This window comes from Protopterus annectens, chromosome 1.part1 (assembly GCF_019279795.1).
Source record: "Protopterus annectens isolate FY-2018-M chromosome 1.part1, PAN1.0, whole genome shotgun sequence".
Classification (NCBI taxonomy): Eukaryota; Metazoa; Chordata; order Ceratodontiformes; family Protopteridae; genus Protopterus; species Protopterus annectens.
In genome coordinates, this window is record NC_056726.1 from 1,042,127,505 (window position 1) to 1,042,149,997 (window position 22,493).

The window sequence follows — 22,493 nt, forward strand, 5'->3', positions numbered from 1 at the left end:
CCAATATGTTTACATTGGTTACACATTTCACAATGAAACATTCCTATTGTTCTCCCTGGCCATGCACTTTGTGTCTCAGTTAAATTCTTCATATTTGTACCCCTCCTATAGGTGACTACTGGATGTTCACTTATTTTATATATGATGTCCCTATCAGTGGAAACAAGTTCTGATTCTTCAATATTCTTTGAACTTCTTTTCTGCTTAAATTGTAGGTTAAAACAAAACTCATGGGAAAAACATTTTCCTTAACTCTAAGTGTGACCCTGTCCTCTGTTATTGGGGATAACTGTGGTGATCCTGGAATATCCATCAACTCCATGATGTTTGCCCCTTTATGTAATAAGGGTTTATATATTCCGTTCACCCTCTTAGTTTTAACTTTTGCTATGATGCTCAACACAAATTCCTCTGGGTATCCTCTGTGTATGAATATCTGCCTAAGGTTTAAACACTCATCCTCAAAATCCTCCTCTCTGGTGATCATTCCAGCTGCTCGCACCACCTATCCTTTAACTACTGATTTCTTTTGATGTAGTGGGTGCGAGCTTGTGAAGTGTAAGAACGAATTAGAATAAGTGCTCTTCCTAAACAACTTAGCTATAAGTCTTTGCTGAGGGTGATCCTTCTGTATTTCTATATCCAAATAGAGTATGTTATTTTCCTGATATTCACTAGTGAATCTTAAAAAGTTAGTTGTATTATTAAAGTGGTTCACAATTTCTTTGGCTAGTCCATGACTCCCCCTAATGATCATAAAAATGTCATCCATAAACCTTGTGTAAAAGAATATGGATTCGTCTGCAAAGATATTCTGCATAACATGTTTGTGTTCCCAGTGGGCCATCATGAGGTTTGCGAAGCTCGCCACACATGGTGACCCCATGGCAACTCCTGTCTTCTGTAGATATAATTCATTGTTAAAAGAGACAAAATTATTTTTAAGTACAATGTCCAATAATTAAATAATAATAATAATGTGCTGTGGTTAGCATTGCTTATTGGTTATCTAGCATTATATTTGACTTTTGTCAACAATGTCTTACTCATTACAGGCTATGGCTATATATGTGTCTGGTATCTGTCATTCATGTGTACATACACTGTATGGGGTCCTTTGGACTTCAGAACCTTATTACAGTGACACCTCAACTCTATGTTTACTGCAGTACTCCAATTCACATATTTATGGTCTGTGGCAGGTTATAGAACATTACAATGTACATAGATTCAGTTCACATATTTGATTTGTTTCCCTGTTGTGAGGATTAGTTTGCTGATACCTCCGTTATATGTATTGTTATCATGGCATAGTGGTTTACTACTATGACTGTGATGTACAGGGTCCTGCGTTCTAGACTTGCAGAGGCTGGTTATTTTGTTGCTGGCAAGAACACAAGCTGTTGGGTACTGAGTGATTAAGGCACTTTAAAGCAGTTGTGAGTGGGTGTGCATGGGTTTGCGCAGAGCTAAGCAATGCTAACCTCCAGTTACAGTTTCTTACACTCAGTTAGCCTCTACATTGCTTCACCAGTGTGATACTCACATACAGGCTTACACCCACTTGCTCCCGCACTTGCCAATGCACTGCATTTGGTGTTTGCATCTGACACTCACACCCCTGGGCGGGAGTGAAGACTACGATATTACCTTGTGATGCCTATTACATCAGATTACATGCCTACAGTATCGGGAATGGCTGCCCATTAGGCGTAAGCATGCCGTTTGACTGTACGGAATCTGCGGCCTGTCCAGAGTTTGCTTCATACTATTGGTGTGTTCCTCTTACAATCTGCACCTGTCTGGCTAATACATGGGAACTGACAACATTCAATATAAACAAATAATTGTGTTTTGGAACCCATATCCTTCAGCTGAATCATGCTACTGCATACCTATTATTCTATCATCATTCTAAGGTTGTAAGTGGAATATGTGCTTTCTGTCCCTATCAGACCTCTCAAACGATTGGGGACAAATATCAACTGAATCAGGGACAAGTCATGACAACATCAGGGACAGTCAGGGACACATTTAAAATATTAGTGCTATTAACATGAAACATTGACAGACTCAGAGCATATGAATTAATACACATTTTCTGAGGTAAAAGTAGTTTCTAACTCTTAATTATTGTCATTAATCATTACGTGTAATTCACCACCTTTCCACGAAAAGTCACTAGTTTTAGGAGAGATTAAGAGTGACAGAGTTAGTATTTGAGTCAAAAAAAGGGACATCCCTGGAAATCAGGGACAGTTGAAAGGTATGGTCCCTATTGGTTCCCCCAACGGTTTATGTCCTGTCCAGTGGATTTGCTCTTAGGGGTTGATAGGTATGGGCATAAGCTCTGCCCATTTTGGAATATTACTTACATCCCCGGGGCAGTCCGAATACGACTGCACCAGCCAACACCTGCACGCCTAGGCCCATAATTGCATACCTATAGTTCCCCACCTGCCCCTCCTCTACAGCACGCATCCTTACTGTGGGTGCAGGTGGGGTATAAACACACCACTACACACTGCCCTCTCTTTGTGTGTCAGGACACATGTCGTACTTTGTGTTGACCCATGAGTTATCAGGATTGCACAACCTACTGGACCGTTTACGTCCACAGCCTGGTTTGATGAATCATTACAGGGACTGACTCTGATGATCAGTAATTTTTGGGGTGTCCCACAAGGGGCATTGATGTCTTTGTTTCAAGATTAGGCCTGGCAGGTCTCTCCCACTGGTAGTATCCTGCCAGTGGTCTGGGAAGCAGTGATGTGTTTACTTTTATTGTGTGTCTGTATGTTTCACCTGTCTAGCTGGAGGGGGTGGGTTGATGCTACGTGTCACACGCTTGTTGACTGGACCCCTCACCCCCATATGCACGGCCTGTGAACATATGCAATTCGCAACTACTGTATCATATCCTAGCTATATACATGTGTATATTTACAAACACACACACACACACACACACACACACACACACACACACATATATATATATATATATATATATATATATATATATATATATATATATTACTATATACAGATATATCTGTATATGTATGCATACATGTATATATTTATATATTGCTGTCTATGTATATGTAATGACATATGGGTGTATGGGTGTCTGCATATGTATATATCTATATGTGGGTATGAATATGTATTCTGTCTCTGTATGTATACATTTGTACTACAGAGAGGGAGAGGTATATCTCAATGTCGCTATGGGTAGATATACACACACATACCTCTACATATATACATCTACATCTGGTTATTCCATTCCTTGCCATGTAGATTGCACTTTGCTGCAGTGGGACTTGTAGCGGGTGTGGCTGCTCATTGGGCGACACCTCTGCCCAATTAACACTTTCGCTTACATCCCTGGGGCTGTCCATATAGACCCACATCAGCCAATACCTGCAAATCTAGAGCCATAACTAGCTACCCATAGTTCCCCTACCCGCATCTCCTCTACAGCACCCATCCTTACTCTGGGTCCTGGTCAGGTCAGAACACACCACTACACGCTGCCCACTCTCCACTTCATGGGACCCATGTCATACATTGTCTCGACCCACAGGTCATCAGGCTTTCCCACCCTTGTATTCTGGGTCTGTACACACCCCAGCCAAAATGGTTGGCGTATCACCTTCCTTTGGTTATATGTCAATTTTTGGGGCGTCCCGCAAGGGACGCTCCTGTCTGTGTTCCAAGATTAGATTTCACTGGTGCACTGTGTACCCCCCCTGGTTGTATCCTGCCTGTGGTCTGGGAAGCAGTGGACTATTTACATTGTTTGCTGGTTTGTGTGTATGTTTCCTCTGTCAGGCTGGGGGGGAGGGGTGGAAGGTCATGCTACTTGTTTCATGTTTCTTGCTTGGGTCCCTCACTTCCATTGGCATAGCCTGTGAATATATGTCATTCTTGTGTGCTGTTTCCTATCATAGCTGTATATCTGTGTATATCTACGTACACACACACACACACACATATATATATATATATATATATATATATATATATATATACATATATATATATATATATATATATATATATATATATATATATATATATGTATATATATATATATATATATATGTATATATATATATATATATATATATATATATACGTATATGTATATGATTGCAACTATATATATATATATATATATATATATATATATATATATATATATTTATATAGATATATGTATGTGTCTGTAAAGCAATGCATACCCCGCGCAAACGCACTTACATATACTTAATGGTGTTTATATATGCTTAAACTTGCTTACTAGTCCCTTATTCATTATGACACTGACACTTCGCTCCAGTTCACTTTTAATTGTTATTATGCAGGTTATACAGTGGACAGATGTCGAAATATGTTCATATACAGATTACCGATGGAAAATGGTATGTGCTGCAGTGGGATTCAGAACGGGAATGTTTGTTCATTAGGCGGATGCTCTAACCAATACACTATTGCTGTGCTGCTTCATTTGCATATATACCCATGACTCCTCGTTCCCCAAACTCCCACCCTAACACTTCACTAACACTGCAGTCATCCATTCTCCAGTTGGATATGCGGTGTATCCACACCACTACACATTGGCCACTCCCACCTCATGTAGACCCTTCCCATGGGTTGACTCACTCCACGTATCCTCAGAAATCACAGACTTTTAGTCCTCAAACATTGGTGACATGAGTGACCAATAGAACACTATTCGCAATTTTTGGGTTGTCCCACATGGCACACAAATGTCTTTATTTCAAGATTAGACTCTATACTTCATTACATCCTTACTCCCGTTAACATGACACTACAATAAATTAATAAGTATGACTATGTGCTAACGCACACATTACACATGAGAGCTAATTATGTACGAGTTCGGTGTAATTATTTTACCAATAGACCGGTTTAGTGATTGGTGTTGCCATAGCAGGCAGATCATAGGAATGATTCCGTATGTGAGAAAATCCTCACATTTGATTTTTTGAGCACAGCACTGACTTTGGACATTGTATACACTTCTGTGTTTTAGCAATTTTGTCCCTTCCCTCTTATGCACAATCTACTGTCGAGGTTTGTAAGGGCACTTTCATGTTATTTATGTCTGCAAAAAGAATGAATGTGTTACAGGGAATTTACTTCTACATATAGATATATGCATGTATGTATGCACATATATTTATAATGAACTCGTTGACCTCCACGAGGCGGTCCAATTAGACCCAGCCCATCCAACCCTGACACGTCTGGATCCATAATTTCATACCCATAGTTCCTCCAACCCACCGGTGTTCAACATACACGCATACCATCCATTATCCAGTTGCTATCTCAGCCATGACACACCTCCACACATTGCCCTCTCCTGAGCGTTAGGGGCCCTACACATATGTTGTCCCAACCCATGTATTATCAGGCTCTCCCACCATTTAGTCCTTGAACATACCTGCCCTTGCTTGTGTAATGGTCGGAGGACCAACCATCCTATTAATTTTTGGGTAGTCCCACCAGGGACTACCCCCTGATTGTTTGTAAAGTAGACTTAGCAGATCGACAGTGTTACTCCCACTGGTAGTATCCTGCCTGTGGTGTGAGAAGCAGTGCTTTGCTCACTCCTGCCCAGCTTCATATGACATATGCTGACAGCACTTTATAATACTGCAGTTGCTGTTGATTCCCTTCTCATTCCTTTTGTATGCTTTATTGTTATGATGTTCATTCTTCATATATATATATATATATATATATATATATATATATATATATATATATATATATATATATATATATATATATATATATATATATATATATATATATATATATATATGATATATCTGTACATACTTATATACATTTCCTATGCTAAGCACTGCTTACACCCGAGCAAGTGCACTCAGACTTCCTTACTGGTACTTATATATGTTTACTACTGCTTATTTGTGTTTACACCTGCTTACTAGTGCCTTATTCATTCTGACAGTACCACTTTGATTGAATGAAATTTAGTTAAATATTTCATGCAGTACTCCAGTTCACATTTACATGTTTTTATGTAGGTTTTACAGCAAAACAATGCTCTAAACACTACACTATTGACGTTAACATTGATTCTGCATGTTTTTGTCTATTTGAATGATTTTGATGTGTAAGCTACACTTAGCAGGGGGCAGCGACGTGCAGACATGCTGCCCTTTGCTTACACTTTCGATATTGCAGCAATATAAATGAAAATAGGGACATGGGGAATCTAATTGTGAAAGTTCTAGGGATGGAGCTCAACATTCCACTACGTGCTTGTGTGTTTACTACTTTGATTTTATTTCAGTGTTCGTGGACACTCTTATATGCTTAACATACATTTCGGTATCCTCGGGCACTGAATTACTGGCTTACTATTAGAGACTGGCTCTAATAGTAAGCATAGTAGGTTGTGAAACTGTGGGGGCATGTTTACGCCTCTGTAGAGCACTTGTACGTGCCCCCTGCACTCGCACACATTTCCTGTGCATGTCGAAGGTGCGGTGGTGCGCCCTCATAAATATTCATATGGTGCTGCTGCACCATCTGTAATGAGGACGCTTGGTGGAAGGCTAAAACCATCCTTGCGCTGAGTTTCATGAATCCCAGGGCTTGTGTATAGGTTAGTATGCTTTGTAATAATAACCAGTCTTGAGATGACAAACCATAGTCTTCAATAGATTAAAAGCCATGTCACTGTAAACTTTATTGTATAGGAAGATGTGACCTCTGCCTGGTGCTCAGGCGAATCTCTGATCATGCCCTGGTGGGAGTACGGCATACACAGAAATGTAAATTAGCTGATGACATCAGCAATATCTGTTGAGGACAAGACAGCAGTGTCCCACAGTGTCCCACATGCTAGTGTAAAATATTTTGTGTAATGTTAGGCAACAGCTCTTTCACACACACAGTGTTGATTGCATTGAGAAGAGAAGCCCTACCTACCAAAGTACGCAGACTGCAGAACACAGAACTTATCACAAGCACCACTGCTCAAGCCTGATTTGCAGTGTGTCAAACACCACTTTATAGCAGTGTCTGGGGAGGAGAACATGGTAATAACAGTGTTCTATATGCTGGTGTAAACTGCTTGCTGTAATGTGAAGAATAAAGAGGGATTCCAACTATCCTGAAGGACACTAAACAGTTCCTTGATGATTTGAAACAGTATGGAGAGGATAATGACATGCCGAATATTCTAATGGTAACAATGGATTTACAAAGTCTTTTTACAACTATACCCAATGCCTAGGGGCTACAAGGAGTCAGACTACTCCATGGTAAAGGATGAGGTTATTAATGATGCTGCTAGATTTCAAACTAGGGGCCTTGTTCCATGGAAGGACTACACACAAGGTGATGGGAAATATGGGATTCGATTAATCATCAAATATACTACAGATAATAGGAAGGTACAGGAGATTGTGAAGAAGAATTGGCATTTCTTGATGGCAGATAGAGATACAATGAAGTTACTTGGACAAATGCCCAAGTTTACATAAAAGAATAATCAGAACGTGAAGCAGTTACTGTGTGGGAATAGAACCTGTAACTTGACTATGGAGGGTGAACCTGGCACTTATCCACGTAAAAAATGCAAGATGTGTAATAGTATGATGCATACCCAGAAATGTATCCATCTTGTGTTGCAATTTGAGTTTGAACCCAGGTTTCAAGCTACCTGCAATACTACTAATCTTATTTACTTGGCTACTTGTGATGGATGTAACTGTTTCTATGTAGGTAAGACCACACAGCGCCTTAGAGACAAAGTGTACCACCATTTGCATGACATCAAGCATGGGAATTTAGGCAATGCTCTAGCAAAGCACATTGTAGAATTCTCATCTCATAGTTTTAGTTTTAGGGTTTTGCAAATTGTTGTAACCAACAAGAGGAGGGGGGGCAATAATGATAATTTTATAGAATGTGTGGAACTAAAATGGATTTTTAAGTTGCAAGCACACATTTATCCCGGATTGAATAGTAATATTTGTATCAAGCCAGTATTGGATGCATGTCACTTTAAGTAGCTTGTTTTTATTTAGTGATTGATTTTTTTTAGTAATTGATTGTTTCATTGCTTTGTGATTATTTAATTAGTTAATTTCTGATGAAACAATTAAATGCTATACTGATACTATATATAATGATGTGTTTTAAGGAGTTGTGTAAGGATCTGATGAAGCGTAGAGAGTCTATGCGAAAGTGCTTGTCCTATCTATTAAACTGGAACTTTTATCATACTGGAAGCTGTGGTGGTCTTGCTGAGTTTTTGTTTTCTTTATCCATATTTTATTCAACAAGATCTTTGGGTGGTCATGGTGTTTCAATTTGCTATTTTATTAGAATACCATATAATTTGGAAGAGATGTTATCAGTTTAAAAGCTGTTATGTAGTACTTCCAATAAATAGAATATTAAGAAGGGCTAATCCAGAAAAAATTAGTTTTTAATGATTCTTGAAAGATCTTGTGTATAGGTTAGTAGGCTTTGTAATAATAACCAGTCTTGAGATGACAAACCATAGTCTTCAATAGATTAAAAGCCATGTCACTCTAAACTTTATTGTATAGGAAAATGTGACCTCTGCCTGGTGCTTAGGTGAATCTCTGACAATGCCCTGGTGGGAGTACAGCATACCCAAAAGTGCAAATTAGCTGATTACATCAGCAGTATCTGTTGAGGACAAGAAAGCAGTGTCCCACATGCTAGTGTAAAATACTCTGTGTAATTTCAGGCAACAGCTCTCTCACACACACACAGTGTTGATTGCATTGAGAAGAGAAGCCCTACCTACCAATGTGCACAGACTGCAGAACACAGTACTTAACACAAGCACCACTGCTCAAGCCTGATTTGCAGTGTGTCAAACACCACTTTATAGCAGTGTCTGGGGAGGAGAACATGGTAATAACAGTGTTCCACATGCTGGTGTAAACTACTTGCTGTAATGTCAAGCAACAGCTCAGCCCCCCAAGTTGACTACAGTGAGACTAGAACCCTTACTTGTCTAAGTGCTCAGACTGCAGAATACAGTACTTAACACATGCGTCATGGCACAAGTCTGATTTATACATGATTGCAAGTGAAGTTATAGTAGATGACATCAGCAGCCGATGTAGGAGACAAGAGTTTGGGAGGACTGCATGAATTAGATATGTAGGCATGGGCAAGTACAAAAATGGCAACCCATGCCATTAGGGAAGTAATTGTGGGATGCACACTTCTGCACTTTTGCCTAGACATACACACACACACACACACACACACACACACACACACACACACACACACACACACACACACACACAAAAACACACACACACACCAATTTGACTGCAATGAGAACAGAACCCCTACCTAAGTACACTGACTACAAAGCACAGTACTTCTGCCACAGCACAAGTCTGAGTGATATATAACTGCAGGTGAACTTATAATAGATGACATCAGCAGGCCATCTGGGAGACAAGATTTTGGGAGGCTTGTACAGGCACATAGCTTCATAGGTTCATATAAGGGTACTAGCCTACTAGCATTAGGGTGTGTAGAAGCCTAGCTGTGTAGAAACACAAGCACCCGTATTGAGCATAGCTGGATGGCTGTTTTTAGCAGACAGTGTTTGTGAGCAGCACCAGCTGTCCCTGTCCATGAGGGACATAGGTGTCAGCTCAGAGATGACTGTACAATCACCCAACCAGGAGTGAAGGTTACCATTGAACAGGGTCATTGAGGAGCACTGCTTCACACACAGTGGGAGCCTATTTCTGAATCTGATGTGGCACCTATGTCCCTCATAGACAACCCCAGTTGTTGAGGCTGACAAAATCACTCTGTTAAGAATGACCATCTAAATATGCTTAATAAGGATACTTGCGTTTTTACACAGTTAGGTTTCTATTGCCTCATGTATAGTGATAACCATATACTCCTAAAGCTTACCAGTACACTATGTGAGAGATGCAAGTATATAATGAATCTAGAATAAATGCTCTCTCTCAGGTAACAAAAAAAGCAGGTATCAAATAGGTTGTCAACACCCACAGTTCACCTCCTCAACAAACCAAGTGCACAACACATAAAACCACATATGCAGAGGTACTCATTAGAATCTTACAGAAAGAGCAGAGACTTCACAAATGCAAACCTTCTGCAAACATGACAGTCCCAACAGAACCCCTACACATAAAATCAAATGTATCAGTGTCTCACCCATTACGCCCTTAAGGCAAAACACCTCAAAACCAATGTTTTGGTCATAGACAAATCCATGGTGAGACACACATATGTCCCCCTCACCAGGTTGTACAATGAGAAAGTCATGGTCAGCTGCCTGTCATTTTCCAGGGTCCACAAACTCACTCATGCACTCAAGTCTCTCAACAACAGCCACAATTACACTGCTGTCTTACTCCAAGCTGGAATGATGACTTCAGAGGTATGACTCATCTCTCAAATTATGTGTCCCAGACAGGTATGTCCGTAGCCCTAAGCAGCATTCTACCTTCATCCAGCACAATGCCTCAATACAAGCTAAAGGATTTCTGACTTCAACAATTGGCTTAGCTACTGGTTTCACTTCAGGGGACTCTAGTAGCTGTCACACTGGGATGATATGGTTGACAGACCAGGCTGCTTTACCAGGGATGGTCTTCATCTGTCATATCTTTTCATTTCATTACTGGACCAAGGTACTTGCCTCCCCTATAGTGATTTTTTTAGGCAAAGTCATAAGAACAAACTTCCTGATGTAAAAATATCTTCACAAGACAAACTCAAGATAATGCTTAATGCTAGGAGTCTAAATCAGAAACTACATTCAATGGAGGCACTTCTTACTTGGGAAGATGTCAATGCTTATGCAGCCGCAAAGACATGGTTTTTGGGACACAGCGAGTACTCTGGCCATGAAAGGCTATAATGCCTTCCACACATTCAGGCCACAAAATGAATGTGAAAGAACAAAAGGAGGAGGTGTATCCATCTTCATAAAAGACAAGTACACCTCAAGAGTGGTTCAGCAATACGACTCTCTAGAGTTACTACAAGTCCAACTAACTGTAGGAGAACCACCCCTGCCACATCATTGCTAGCTACAGGCCCACCAACATGAACCATGAAAATCACATGGTGCCTTCCTGGACCTACTTGAGTCACTTATAATACAGCCAAATACACTAAGCACTGGTCACTGTAACCATCCTCCCAAGACATACTTGCTCTAGGGACCTTAACCTAGCCTTTGACATCAACAGTACATGCTAGAGAGACAAATATGTATCCCCGAGATTGCCACTCTTATGGAACAAACTCCCAATTCACATGAAACTGAGCTCCTCAGTGACCTTATTTAAGGGTAACTGGGCAATTGCATGGGAAATTGTAGATTTACCCTGAGGGTTTCACCTATGTCACTCTTAGACATGCTCAACCAGTGCTGATCATGGATTTGAAAATATGGACTATATATCTTGGTCTGTAAGGGAACAATGGTACAACTTGGGTACGGCTGACAAGGCCTGAGGGCCATTAGCCTAGTCACCTTCTATAAACCTATGATCCTAGGGCCATTATGGTAGTAATCTCGTATGAACCTATGAAGCTATGAACCTATGCAGGCCTGCTGACATCTTGTCACACACATGGGCTGCTGATGTAATGTACTATAGGTTCAGCTACAGGCTTGCAAAAGTCTGACTTGTGCCATGGTGCTTGCATTAGGTTCTGTAGTCTGTGTACTTAGATAGGTAACGGGTTCTTTTCTCACTGCATTCAACTGTGTGTGTGTGTCTGTGTGCTCTTGCTTGACATTACAAACAGCCTTTTACAGCAGCATGTGGGACACAGTTATCACCATATTCTCAATGGAAACTGCTGATGTCATCAGCAATATTAGATGTCTGGATATGAGGTCATCCCACCAGGGCATGGTCAGATACTGGCCTGGATATAAGGCAGACATCCCATCATCCTATACCAGACAGATGACAGTGACATGGCTTTTAATTTATCCACATATATCATGGCATGATTTGTAGGTCCTGTGTTATTTTCTTGAGAAAGCCCTGTTGTCTCTCCAGCTGCTATATGTGTCTGTAGAAGTACATGCAAAAAAGAGCATTATGGGTTTGACTACAGTGCTGTCATACAATCCTAAGATCTGAGTATGATGGTGTGACTTATGACGTGCACCATACGTACGTCCTGGAAGATCATTAAAGAGAAAATTTAGAAAGTAATGATACACATTGCAATTTCTGACATCAACACCCTTACAAGAACACTCACTATAATGTGAGAAAGTTTGATGCTATCAACAGTCTAACTTTTAAAGACCAATATAAGTCAAAGGTGCAATGACCAGTTCAATAGCACAAATACAGATATACTAAGTTAGATATGCACCCTGAGCATCAGACAGAGCTTTTGTATCCCTGAATCTAAAAGATAGAAAACAGGAATATGGGACTGTTATCATCACTTGTACAGGGTGTTGTGGGGGGAGGGGTCACGAAGCTTAGGCTGACACAGAAGGTCAGTAAGTGTATGTGTGTAGGAAGGAGAAGAAGGCAGACATTGGAATAAAACAACAAATGGCCATTGAGACAAACTGATTAACTGTTGTGTGTGTCTGTATGGGTCCTCCAGGTGAAACTGGTGTGTGAATGTTTGCATGAGCACAGACAAGCTCTGTGCTATCTCTAAATCTCGGTCTGTCAGACAGATGTGAGCTGTGCATAGTAGAGGTGGCAGTTCATCGTTTTCTTCCCCAACCATGACAACTGGCACATCCACACCCACATCCACGGTGAGATGCAGTGCTGCTACCTGAATTTGAGCAATGTCTGCTGGACAAACTCCCTACACAGGGACACCCAGGAGCATGATCCCATGGCCTGCCACTTTTGCATGTGGACATCAGACTAGCTGATGGAGGAGTGGAACTACTGCCACTATGGGAGCATTATTGGTCACTGCCATGTTGGCTTACAGTGATGATGTGACTGACCTACACCCACAAGTACGCTGTTTGCCTCTCAGCACACGTTCCATCACAGACACTACTTGTTCCATGACAGACACCCCTCAGTCAGTCACAGAGACTCCTCATTCCAATGTGTCATTCATCCAATCCAGTGAATCAGCAACATGGTGGAGGCAGTCATGCATGTCAGACAGTGTCACATCCAGAACCCTGAGCATTTGTCTAGAGCACCTATGGGAATGTGTCTGTGCTTCCATGATAGCCCTAAACATACGCTGCGTTGCTTGGGAGTTGACACCTGCACGAGGTGAAGGAGGGACAGCAGGCTCACCCTCATCACCCGTATCAATCCTCCTGTGTGGCACCTCACCCACACTTTGGCTATAGACAGACTCAACAGGCACTGAAGCCACTGTAGCCACACTTCCCTGACCAATGTCCTCACCCCAATATCTGTGAGCTCAGTGCACTGAGTAGGTTTAGGCTTACTGGCTGTGTCTGATGGAAATGCAGGGTGATAAAATGCATGGAACACAGGAATACATGAATACCTGCACTACTACAGTGCAATATATACTAACAAACATACAGTGCTGCTACTTTTACAAAAAGTACAGCAATGCACACAACAGGCCTGAGATCAAAATCACAAACTATCCTATTTATTTCAATTGCTCAGCACTAATGACATAAAAATATTTGGCTTACCATCTACAGAAGACATACTGCAGTGTACTCCAGACGGTCCTGGAAGAAGTTAAGCAAGAGGTAAGGGCAACATCATCCCAATTAACAGTAATACAGGAGGTAATACATTTACCCCTGTATATGTGCCTTAATAGTACTTTGAACAGCAAAGTGGATGACAGCTCCAAACTAGACTTATAACTGTAACAATTTTCAATCCCCCCAAAACATGACATGTTGATACAGAGTTAACTTATTCATTTCAATTGTTTTACTTTACAACAGTATTCAATTGTTGATATATCAAAGCTTACCTGGAAGCTCCTCCTGGGACATCCTTGCTGTCTTGGAAGGTGTTGAGACCACATTCAGGACATGCTATACTGCACTCTCCTGGGAGCTGTCTGGGTCTCTCAGACTGGCCAGGAACTCTTAATTGGGGGTTAGTGGTGGTTCCCTAGCAGGACCTACTTTGGTAACCGTTTGGTCATGGACCCCTTCAGGTGCTCACCTCCTTGCAAATGTTATCATGTCAGTGGCACTGTGGCATACCTGTTCGTTTGTTCTGCCATTGCCATCCACAGCATTGACATCATGAACAATCTGCTGCCATATTTGCATCCTATGACCCATATTGCCCCAGCCTCTATCCAGGAGAAAAGCACCATGTTGCCAAAACCCATTGACTATGACTTGATTTTCAGCATCAGTGAAGGGAGAGAGTCTCCTTAAACTGACATGCCTGAGTGACATACTTGTAGGTGTCCTAAAAGACAACAGAGTTTTAATACACATAAGTATCACATAACTCCAAAGTAACTGTTTCCAGATAAAACAGAAAAGGTAGCTAGTCAGTATTACCCACTGGAGAAACATTAAACAGTCCAGAGATGTGAAATACTAACAACAGACAAGATGCAAAATGGAGTAACAAGAGCAACATATCATTGTTTGTGCCAGAACAGTAAGCCACTTTTGCCCCCCCCCCAAATGAACAGCCCATCCTTGTTTGTGCCATACCAGTAATTCATCCTTGCACCCCCACATAAAATACAAAATCTAGAGCACTTGATAATAGTTTTCAATCTTACTCACAAACACTGGCTAATCTACAATGTATGTACTGTACCTGTGTACTATGTATGTATTCTAACTATGTTCCAAATTTCAGCTGTACACCACAAATCTATTAATTACCTTTATTTTTAAAATTAATATTTTTTTTGTTTGTTCTCTCCACTGTAACTGTTTATGTGCCACATACCACTGTAAAAACATGTCTCCTGTAATTTGTGTGTATACTGATCATGTCTAAATAACTATATGTGTCTGTAATTTTCCTTTGTGGAGCTTTTCTCCCTGGGCCTCTGCTGAAAAAGGGCCTGTTCGGCTCAGTCAGACACCCCCAGTTAACAAATGTAAAATAAAAATAAAAAATAAATAAATAACAACAAGCAAATGACACATTTTGCTAACAAAACCTCTTTGAAATGCTAAGAGTGTTATCAAAAGACATGTCCCCGACACATCTTTACATATGGATCACACAGCATTCCATTTTCATGTATTGTCAATCATGTGTACCTCTGAAATGGCTTGATAGACAGGCCCATGCCATCAGTACACGTCTAAGTAATGCATACAGATAAAAGTATAAATGCCTTTGCTTCACACTAGTCTTACATACATTCCAGCATATGCAATTTGTAGTTGACAAAAGGGGATCATACCTGCTGAAGTGCAATACTCCTCTGTACAGACATACCTTGAAGAAAAAGCATTTTTGCAGTCTTCCAAACATATACAACTCTCCTCACCATCAGTTTGGCTAACTACATGTTCACCTTTTTATAACGGTGTAGATTATTAATGGATTGCATCTGTCTTTATCTGTGATTCATAGATGCAAATTACAGCATAAACAGCTGAATTGTATGTAGATCAACCAAGCCAAAATGGTGGAGCTATTCAACAAGCTATAAAGCATCCTTGTAGACTTCTTGCATATGTCAAAACATTTGGAGTACAGACACAGAAAGTCTATACAGACAGAATGTTATAGGCTGCTGCTGCTTTAATCCATTTATTTGTGATAGAGGCTGAAGTCAGTGCTATTACTGCTGCCAATAGGCCTAGGCTGAGAAGGACAAGAGTTTCCAGGCCATGTTTAATTTATCACAACCTACATGATGCAGAAACTGTAGAGCACTACAGGGTAGGCAGGGGCAAACTACAGGAACTCTGCAACCTCTGGCACCCTCAACTCAGAGCCAGAGTCAACTGAGGGGAATCCATCCCAGTGGAGACTAAAGTATGTGTATTCCTTAGAATATTAGCTACAGGTATCTTTCAGAGACCAACAGGGGACATGCTGCCCATGTCACAGGTATCAGCATCCTTGATCCTTCACCAGTTCCTGGATGCTATGCTCCAACATGCCAGTGAGTGAGCACATATATCTTCCCTGCAGTTCTGAAGAGAGGGCCAAAGAGTTGCAACAGTTGTAGCAGGTAGTACACTACCCTGCAGTACTAGGTTCCATAGATTTCACTCTTGTAGAATGAAAGCACCACCTGGGGAAAAGGGTAGGCTCTATATTAACCACAAGTGCTACCACTCTATCAACTGCCAAGCTTTGTGTAATGCCAAGGTAGCCATCTTGAATGTGTGTGCTGGCAACCCTGGCAGTTACCATGACTCACATATCTGGCATATCTCCCAACTGTAGCAGATGTTTGTTAGGGAGGGATAACCCACAGGGTCATCTACTGGGAGTATGCAGGCTATGTACTCGAACTGTGGCTGATGACACCCTTCAGAAATGCACACACACCCATTGAAAAATGCCATAAAGATGCATGCACACACTCAAATCAGAAATGTCATAGATCATGTGTTTGTCCTGCTGAAGTCATGGTTTCTTTGCCTAGATACATATGGGGGACCCCTGCAGTACAGTCCACAGATATGTACAGAACTCTTCACAATATGTGCCATGCTACACAACGTAATCCTGAGGAAACAACTGCAGCAGGATCAGCAAGTGGAAGGGGGACACATGACACCACCAATGCCCAGGGTACCACAGCCACAGGCAGATGAGGAGTCATAGGGGCAACTGCCAGCTGCTGTGGGTGTAGGCAGACATAGGAGTGGTCAGTATGCCCATGCATTGGCTAAGAAACAACACGTAGCACACTCACTCACCATCTAGGGAACTAAAGCCTTCCTCCTACTCAGTTACATATAGTAGCATTGATGCCAGGCAACTCACATAACCTTTACCTCCCCTTGCCTTTTTTAGGCAAGGCTCAAAAGACAAACCCACCTCCATAGGTATCACAAGGGATAAGAAACTAAGAGTAATGCTACTCAACGCTAGAAGTCTAAACCTCAAGATGCACGCACTCGAAACTCTCCTTAGCATGGAGAACATCGATATCTGTGCAGTAACAGAAACCTGGTTCAGGACTCCCGAGAGCACACCAGCACTACCAGGTTATACCTCATACCATGCTTTTCGGCCCCAAAACTTGGACCGAACCACAAAAGGAGGGGGAGTATCGATATTCATCAAAGATACCCACACCTCCAGGTTGGTGGCAAAGCACGAAGCATCAGAGACTATCCATGTGCAACTAACAGTGGGTAAAACTGCCTTCCAGTTTATAGCCTGCTACAGACCACCCTCCCAAACCCAGGAACTCCACTCAGCCTTCCTGAAAACACTGGAAAATATGAAGGTCTCTCCAAACACCATTATACTGGACTTCAACTACCCAAACATAGATTGGGAGCATTACTCTAGCTCCAACACCCTTGCCCAAAGGTTCCTAGAATTCATAAACTCAAATGCTATGGAACAACTTGTTACCACTCCCACAAGAGGGAAAACATACTGGACCTGATCATCACCAACATGGGGACTCTATGCTCCAGACCAGAAGTGTATCCCTCACTGGTAAGATCAGACCATAAACTGATCTCACTGGATATTCACATCCCGACCCCACCCCTGCCCAGAAAACCACAGTGAAAAAACTTCTCTAAAGCAAATTTCACACTCCTCAAAACCGAGGTGGAATCCTTCAAAGCCCGGGCCTGTGGAAAATATGGCACAGACCGCAGAATCCTTTATAAATGCATTCTATGAACACCTTCAGGAATGCATGGATCATGCAATCCCAAATAAAACCAAGACCCAATCCTCCAAAGGCAGACGACCTGTCTGGTGGACCCCAGCCATAAACAAACTATACAATAGAAGGAGGAAGCTACTACATGATAGAGCAAAATCCCAAAAGGGAAGGCATCTCTGATCAGTATTAGCAAAAACTAAGGGCACTCATAAAATCGCCAAAGGCCAGCTTCGAGAAAAAATTGCACAGGACACTAAAGATAATCACAAGGCTTTCTTAGTTATGTTAGGAACCTGGGTGGGAATTCCCAGATATGCTCAGAATTAGTCCAAAATGACAAAAATACACTGATCCCACAGACATTGCCAACATCCTAGCTGACAGGTTCAGCAAACTTCTCCCCACCAAAAGGGCAAATATCTATCCCAGCAGAGTGCTGCCCCTGACATCTCAGATGCTCAGGTGAGAGCTGTCTCTCCAAAGCAAAAACACAGCATCAATGGGACCAGACGGTGTCCCAGGCTGCGTCCTACATGAACTCCAAGAAGAGCTAAACCCAAACATAAAACTACTGTTCAATCTCAGCCTTACTACAGGATATGTACCCAAAGAGTGGCGTACAGCAACAGTGGTCCCTCTCCACAAAGGTGGTGCCTCAACGACCCTGGAAACTATCGGCCCATAAGCCTGACTAGCTTGGTCTGCAAAGCTATGGAAAGGATCATCATGGACCTCATAAATAAAGATATTGGGGACCTAAAGACACTGGATCCTACCCAGTTTGGCTTTGTTAAGGGCAGATCCTGCTCTTAAACCTGGTTGACTTTGAAACAGTCACCAAGGCCATTGACGAAGGGAAGGTGGTCCACACAGCCTATCTGGACCTTGCAAAAGCCTTCGATACAATACCCACTCAGGCATTATAGATAAGCTCACCAGCTTAAATATAAACCCCTATGTCACTAGATGGGTTGCAAACTGGCTCAAGGACAGAACCCACATGGTTAGAATTGCTGAGCCATGTCAGACTCCAAACCAGTTACAAGTGGCGCCCCACAAGGCTCAGTCCTGGGACCTCTCTTGTTTGGTATATATTTTTCGGAGGTACAGGCCAACACGAAGGACTGTGGCTGACCAAGTTCGCAGATGACTGCAAACTGGGCCATAATCCCACTCTCCAGCCGACACAAGCATCCTCCAAAAGGGCCTCATAGAAACAGACAACTGGTGCCAGAGCCATGGTCTCAAGCTAAATGCCAAAAGTGTATAGTCATCCCTTTGGCAAAAACAGTGCTCACAAATTACCACATAGGTGGTAATCCATTGGCACAGAAGAAGTCATTAGGGACCTGGGGACCTATGTTGATAGCAATCTCTCATTTGACAACCACGTGGCCAAAGTGGTTAGAAAACATTTTATATAGCCCACCTAATCATAAAGGATTCACATCTAGATTAGAGAGGTCATCGTCTCTTTACTCATCCCTCATCAGGCCCATAATCGAGTACAATGCCCCTTTGGGATGTACCTACCAAACACCTGCAGCAACTGGAAAGACCCCAAAAGTACCTCACCAAGAGGATCAAAGGGCTCAAACAGATGCCATATGCTACCGGTTAAAGAAACTCCAGTTCTACTCAGTGGCATACCGCCTGCTCAGAGGTGACCTGTGCCTGACGATAAGGCCAGGTCCAACCCGAATTAAGGGACATGTTGCACTCAAAAATCCAAATCCCATCGAGCTACACCGAGAGACTTGAACCTCACCACTGAAATAAATAGGACATACTGCAGGGACAGATTCATAACCCAGAGCCTCCCTTCACTATGGAATAAAATCCCAGTCCAGGTTAGGCAGAGTCCTCATTGACTCTCTTCAAGAGGAATCTTGATGAGTGGATGGGAGATCATAGGTTTACCCCGGGTATCACTTCTGTGTCACTGTTAGACAGAGGCACAGTATACTAACCTCGAAAAAGGGCATAGCAAAATTAATTTAAAATGGGTGGCGAAAGCCAAACATACTCTGGCTAGGCTTATAAATGCCCTAGGGCAGATAGCCTAGTATGAACCTATGAACCTATGAACTATGTATTGGCTGTGTCCTGCTTGCATCAGATAGAGTCTGCCCTAGACTAACACTGTGGCAACTGCTGCATTTACAAGGAAAGTCATGAACCTGGAGTGTATTGTTTAATAACATTATGGCATATCCTTGTATTTCATCACTTGTTACAGTAAGCAAATAAAAGGTGGGAGATTTGTACAAATATTACCATAACATATGACAGCAGAGACTTATTTGAATTATATGTGTCCATTAGTAAGTAGCAGGCCTCAGGCATCAAAGGTTCACACAGTCATACCTCTCAAAACTACTGATGATGACTGCATGCCCTTAGTTTAGCACCATATGTTCGTACTAGAGAATCACTGAAGAGAGAAGTTAGAAAATAATGATACACATTGCAGTTTCTGACTTCACAACCCTCAGATGATCAAAAAAGAGGCAGGATGCAAAATAAGGAAAGTAACAAGAGCAACATATCCTTGTTTGTGTCATAATAGCAACTCACCTTTGCTCGCAACAAAACAGCAGTCTATGCTTGTGTGCACCATAACAGTAACTCAGCTTTGTCCCCCTCAAAAGAACAGTTGTTCCCTCTTCCATGTGCCATAAGAGTAACTCACCTTTTTTCCCCAGAACAGAACAGTTTATCCTTGTTTTTGCTATTCAACCTGTCCTTGAATTGTTTGCAAATACATATGATATTATTGCCAGTTAATATCCTCACACATTTTAAGGCCAGTTATATAGCATGGGTTACAGACTGCATGTCTCAGAGTACTGGGCATATAACTGATGAATGACCAGGAAACACAGAATGGTAGGACAAGGGGCGGATCCATTATGGTCATCTGAATGCAGAACAATTTTAGAGCTCTGTAAAACTATTTATTTAAACAGAAATTTAGTCAAAGTTTATTAATAATTTTTATAAAGACTTCTTAATAATAGTTTAAACTTCAAGTTTGCATATTTTGGTGTATCTACTCAAATAAATTCCTGTCAAAAATACTGGAGACTTTATCTGTATGAACATGAACAGCTCCAAGCATTCACAAAGAGACACAGTACTAAAGAAAGAAATGCAGATGGTGACTTCAACTTTTCAGGCATTGTCATTAAAAATAGGTAACCTTCAACAAAACCTTGAAAACCTCAGAGAAAATAGTCTAAAGCAAACTGAAATATTTAAAGAATTACTTCAGCAACAACAAAACAAAATATCGAACATAGAAACTGCTTTAACTGACATTGATGGGAGACTTAAAGAAAAGGAGTTAAACACTGAATTTCTTCCCAAACAAAACACCTTTCTTCAGAATAAGCTTCATGACTTAGAAAACAGGTAAAGAAGGTGCAATATAAGAATTTATGGTCTCCCTGAAAAAGCAGAAGTAGGAGACATTATTTCTTTTTTAAACCATTGGGTTCCTAAAATTTTAAATCTTCAAGAAGGTTTTTTTTTTCCTGTGGAATAGAGAGCTGACACAGCAACAGGAAAGCCAGCACCAACTTCCTCTTCATCTCCATAAGATACATTGTTATACAATTTATGTCATTCATTGTTCTAAAGACTGACTGGAAGAAAGCCCCTTTAACATTCAATCAAAATATCACAAGATTTGACAATGACTATTCCTCTAAGGTTCTTGATATGAGGGAAACATGCTGGCATCTTGTTAAACATTTAAAACAAAATAACATTAAGGCTCAAATTATATACCCTGTAAGAATCAAAATACATCTTTCCAGTGGAACAAGAACTTTTAAAAATTTGGATGAAACAGCTGCCTTCATAAAAAACAGCAACATAGTTTCCATTCCTGAAGATATGGACTGTTCTCCAACATCTTTAAAGTTTTTTTGGAAAAAACATTTTGACAGGCACAAAAAAAAAAAAAAAAAGAAACAAATGACTGATTTCATATTTGTAAATTCTGATAAATCTCTCAAAGCACCTACTGATAAGTTAATCTTATTTACATTTGAAAAAAGCCTTTAATTGGACATACTGCAATTTTACTTAATACAGAATCTCTCAAGCAAAACTCTTATTTTTCACCATTCAACTATAATCGTATACAAAAATCACAAAATCAAATATTACTGAATGGAAATGACAACTAACTTCTCTACTCATTACAGGTAACTTTGAATTATTCATAAACTTATGAAAACTGAGTGTCATTACTGCAGCATTGTGGGGGTTTACATTTGTTAACATGCTTTCTTTTAATGTTTTCTTACTGTACTTAAAATCTATTATTTAACTAGCATAATCCAACCATATTTTATTAAAATATAGGGCAGGATTCACGAAGGCTTGCATGGAGTCTAAGAGTAGTGTAAGACTCCATGCAGCCTTCGCGATCCAGGAACAGCCCAAAGTCCGCAAGAGACCATTAAAACGCCTCTTACACGGAGTGGGCGTGGATAGTTAATCACCTCACCTGCAGACGAATAGCATGGAAATGAGGATGATTAGCGATCCAGGAAGCACAAAACAGCCCGTAAGAGTTGGCCGTTTCTTTAGCTGCAGAAATATAC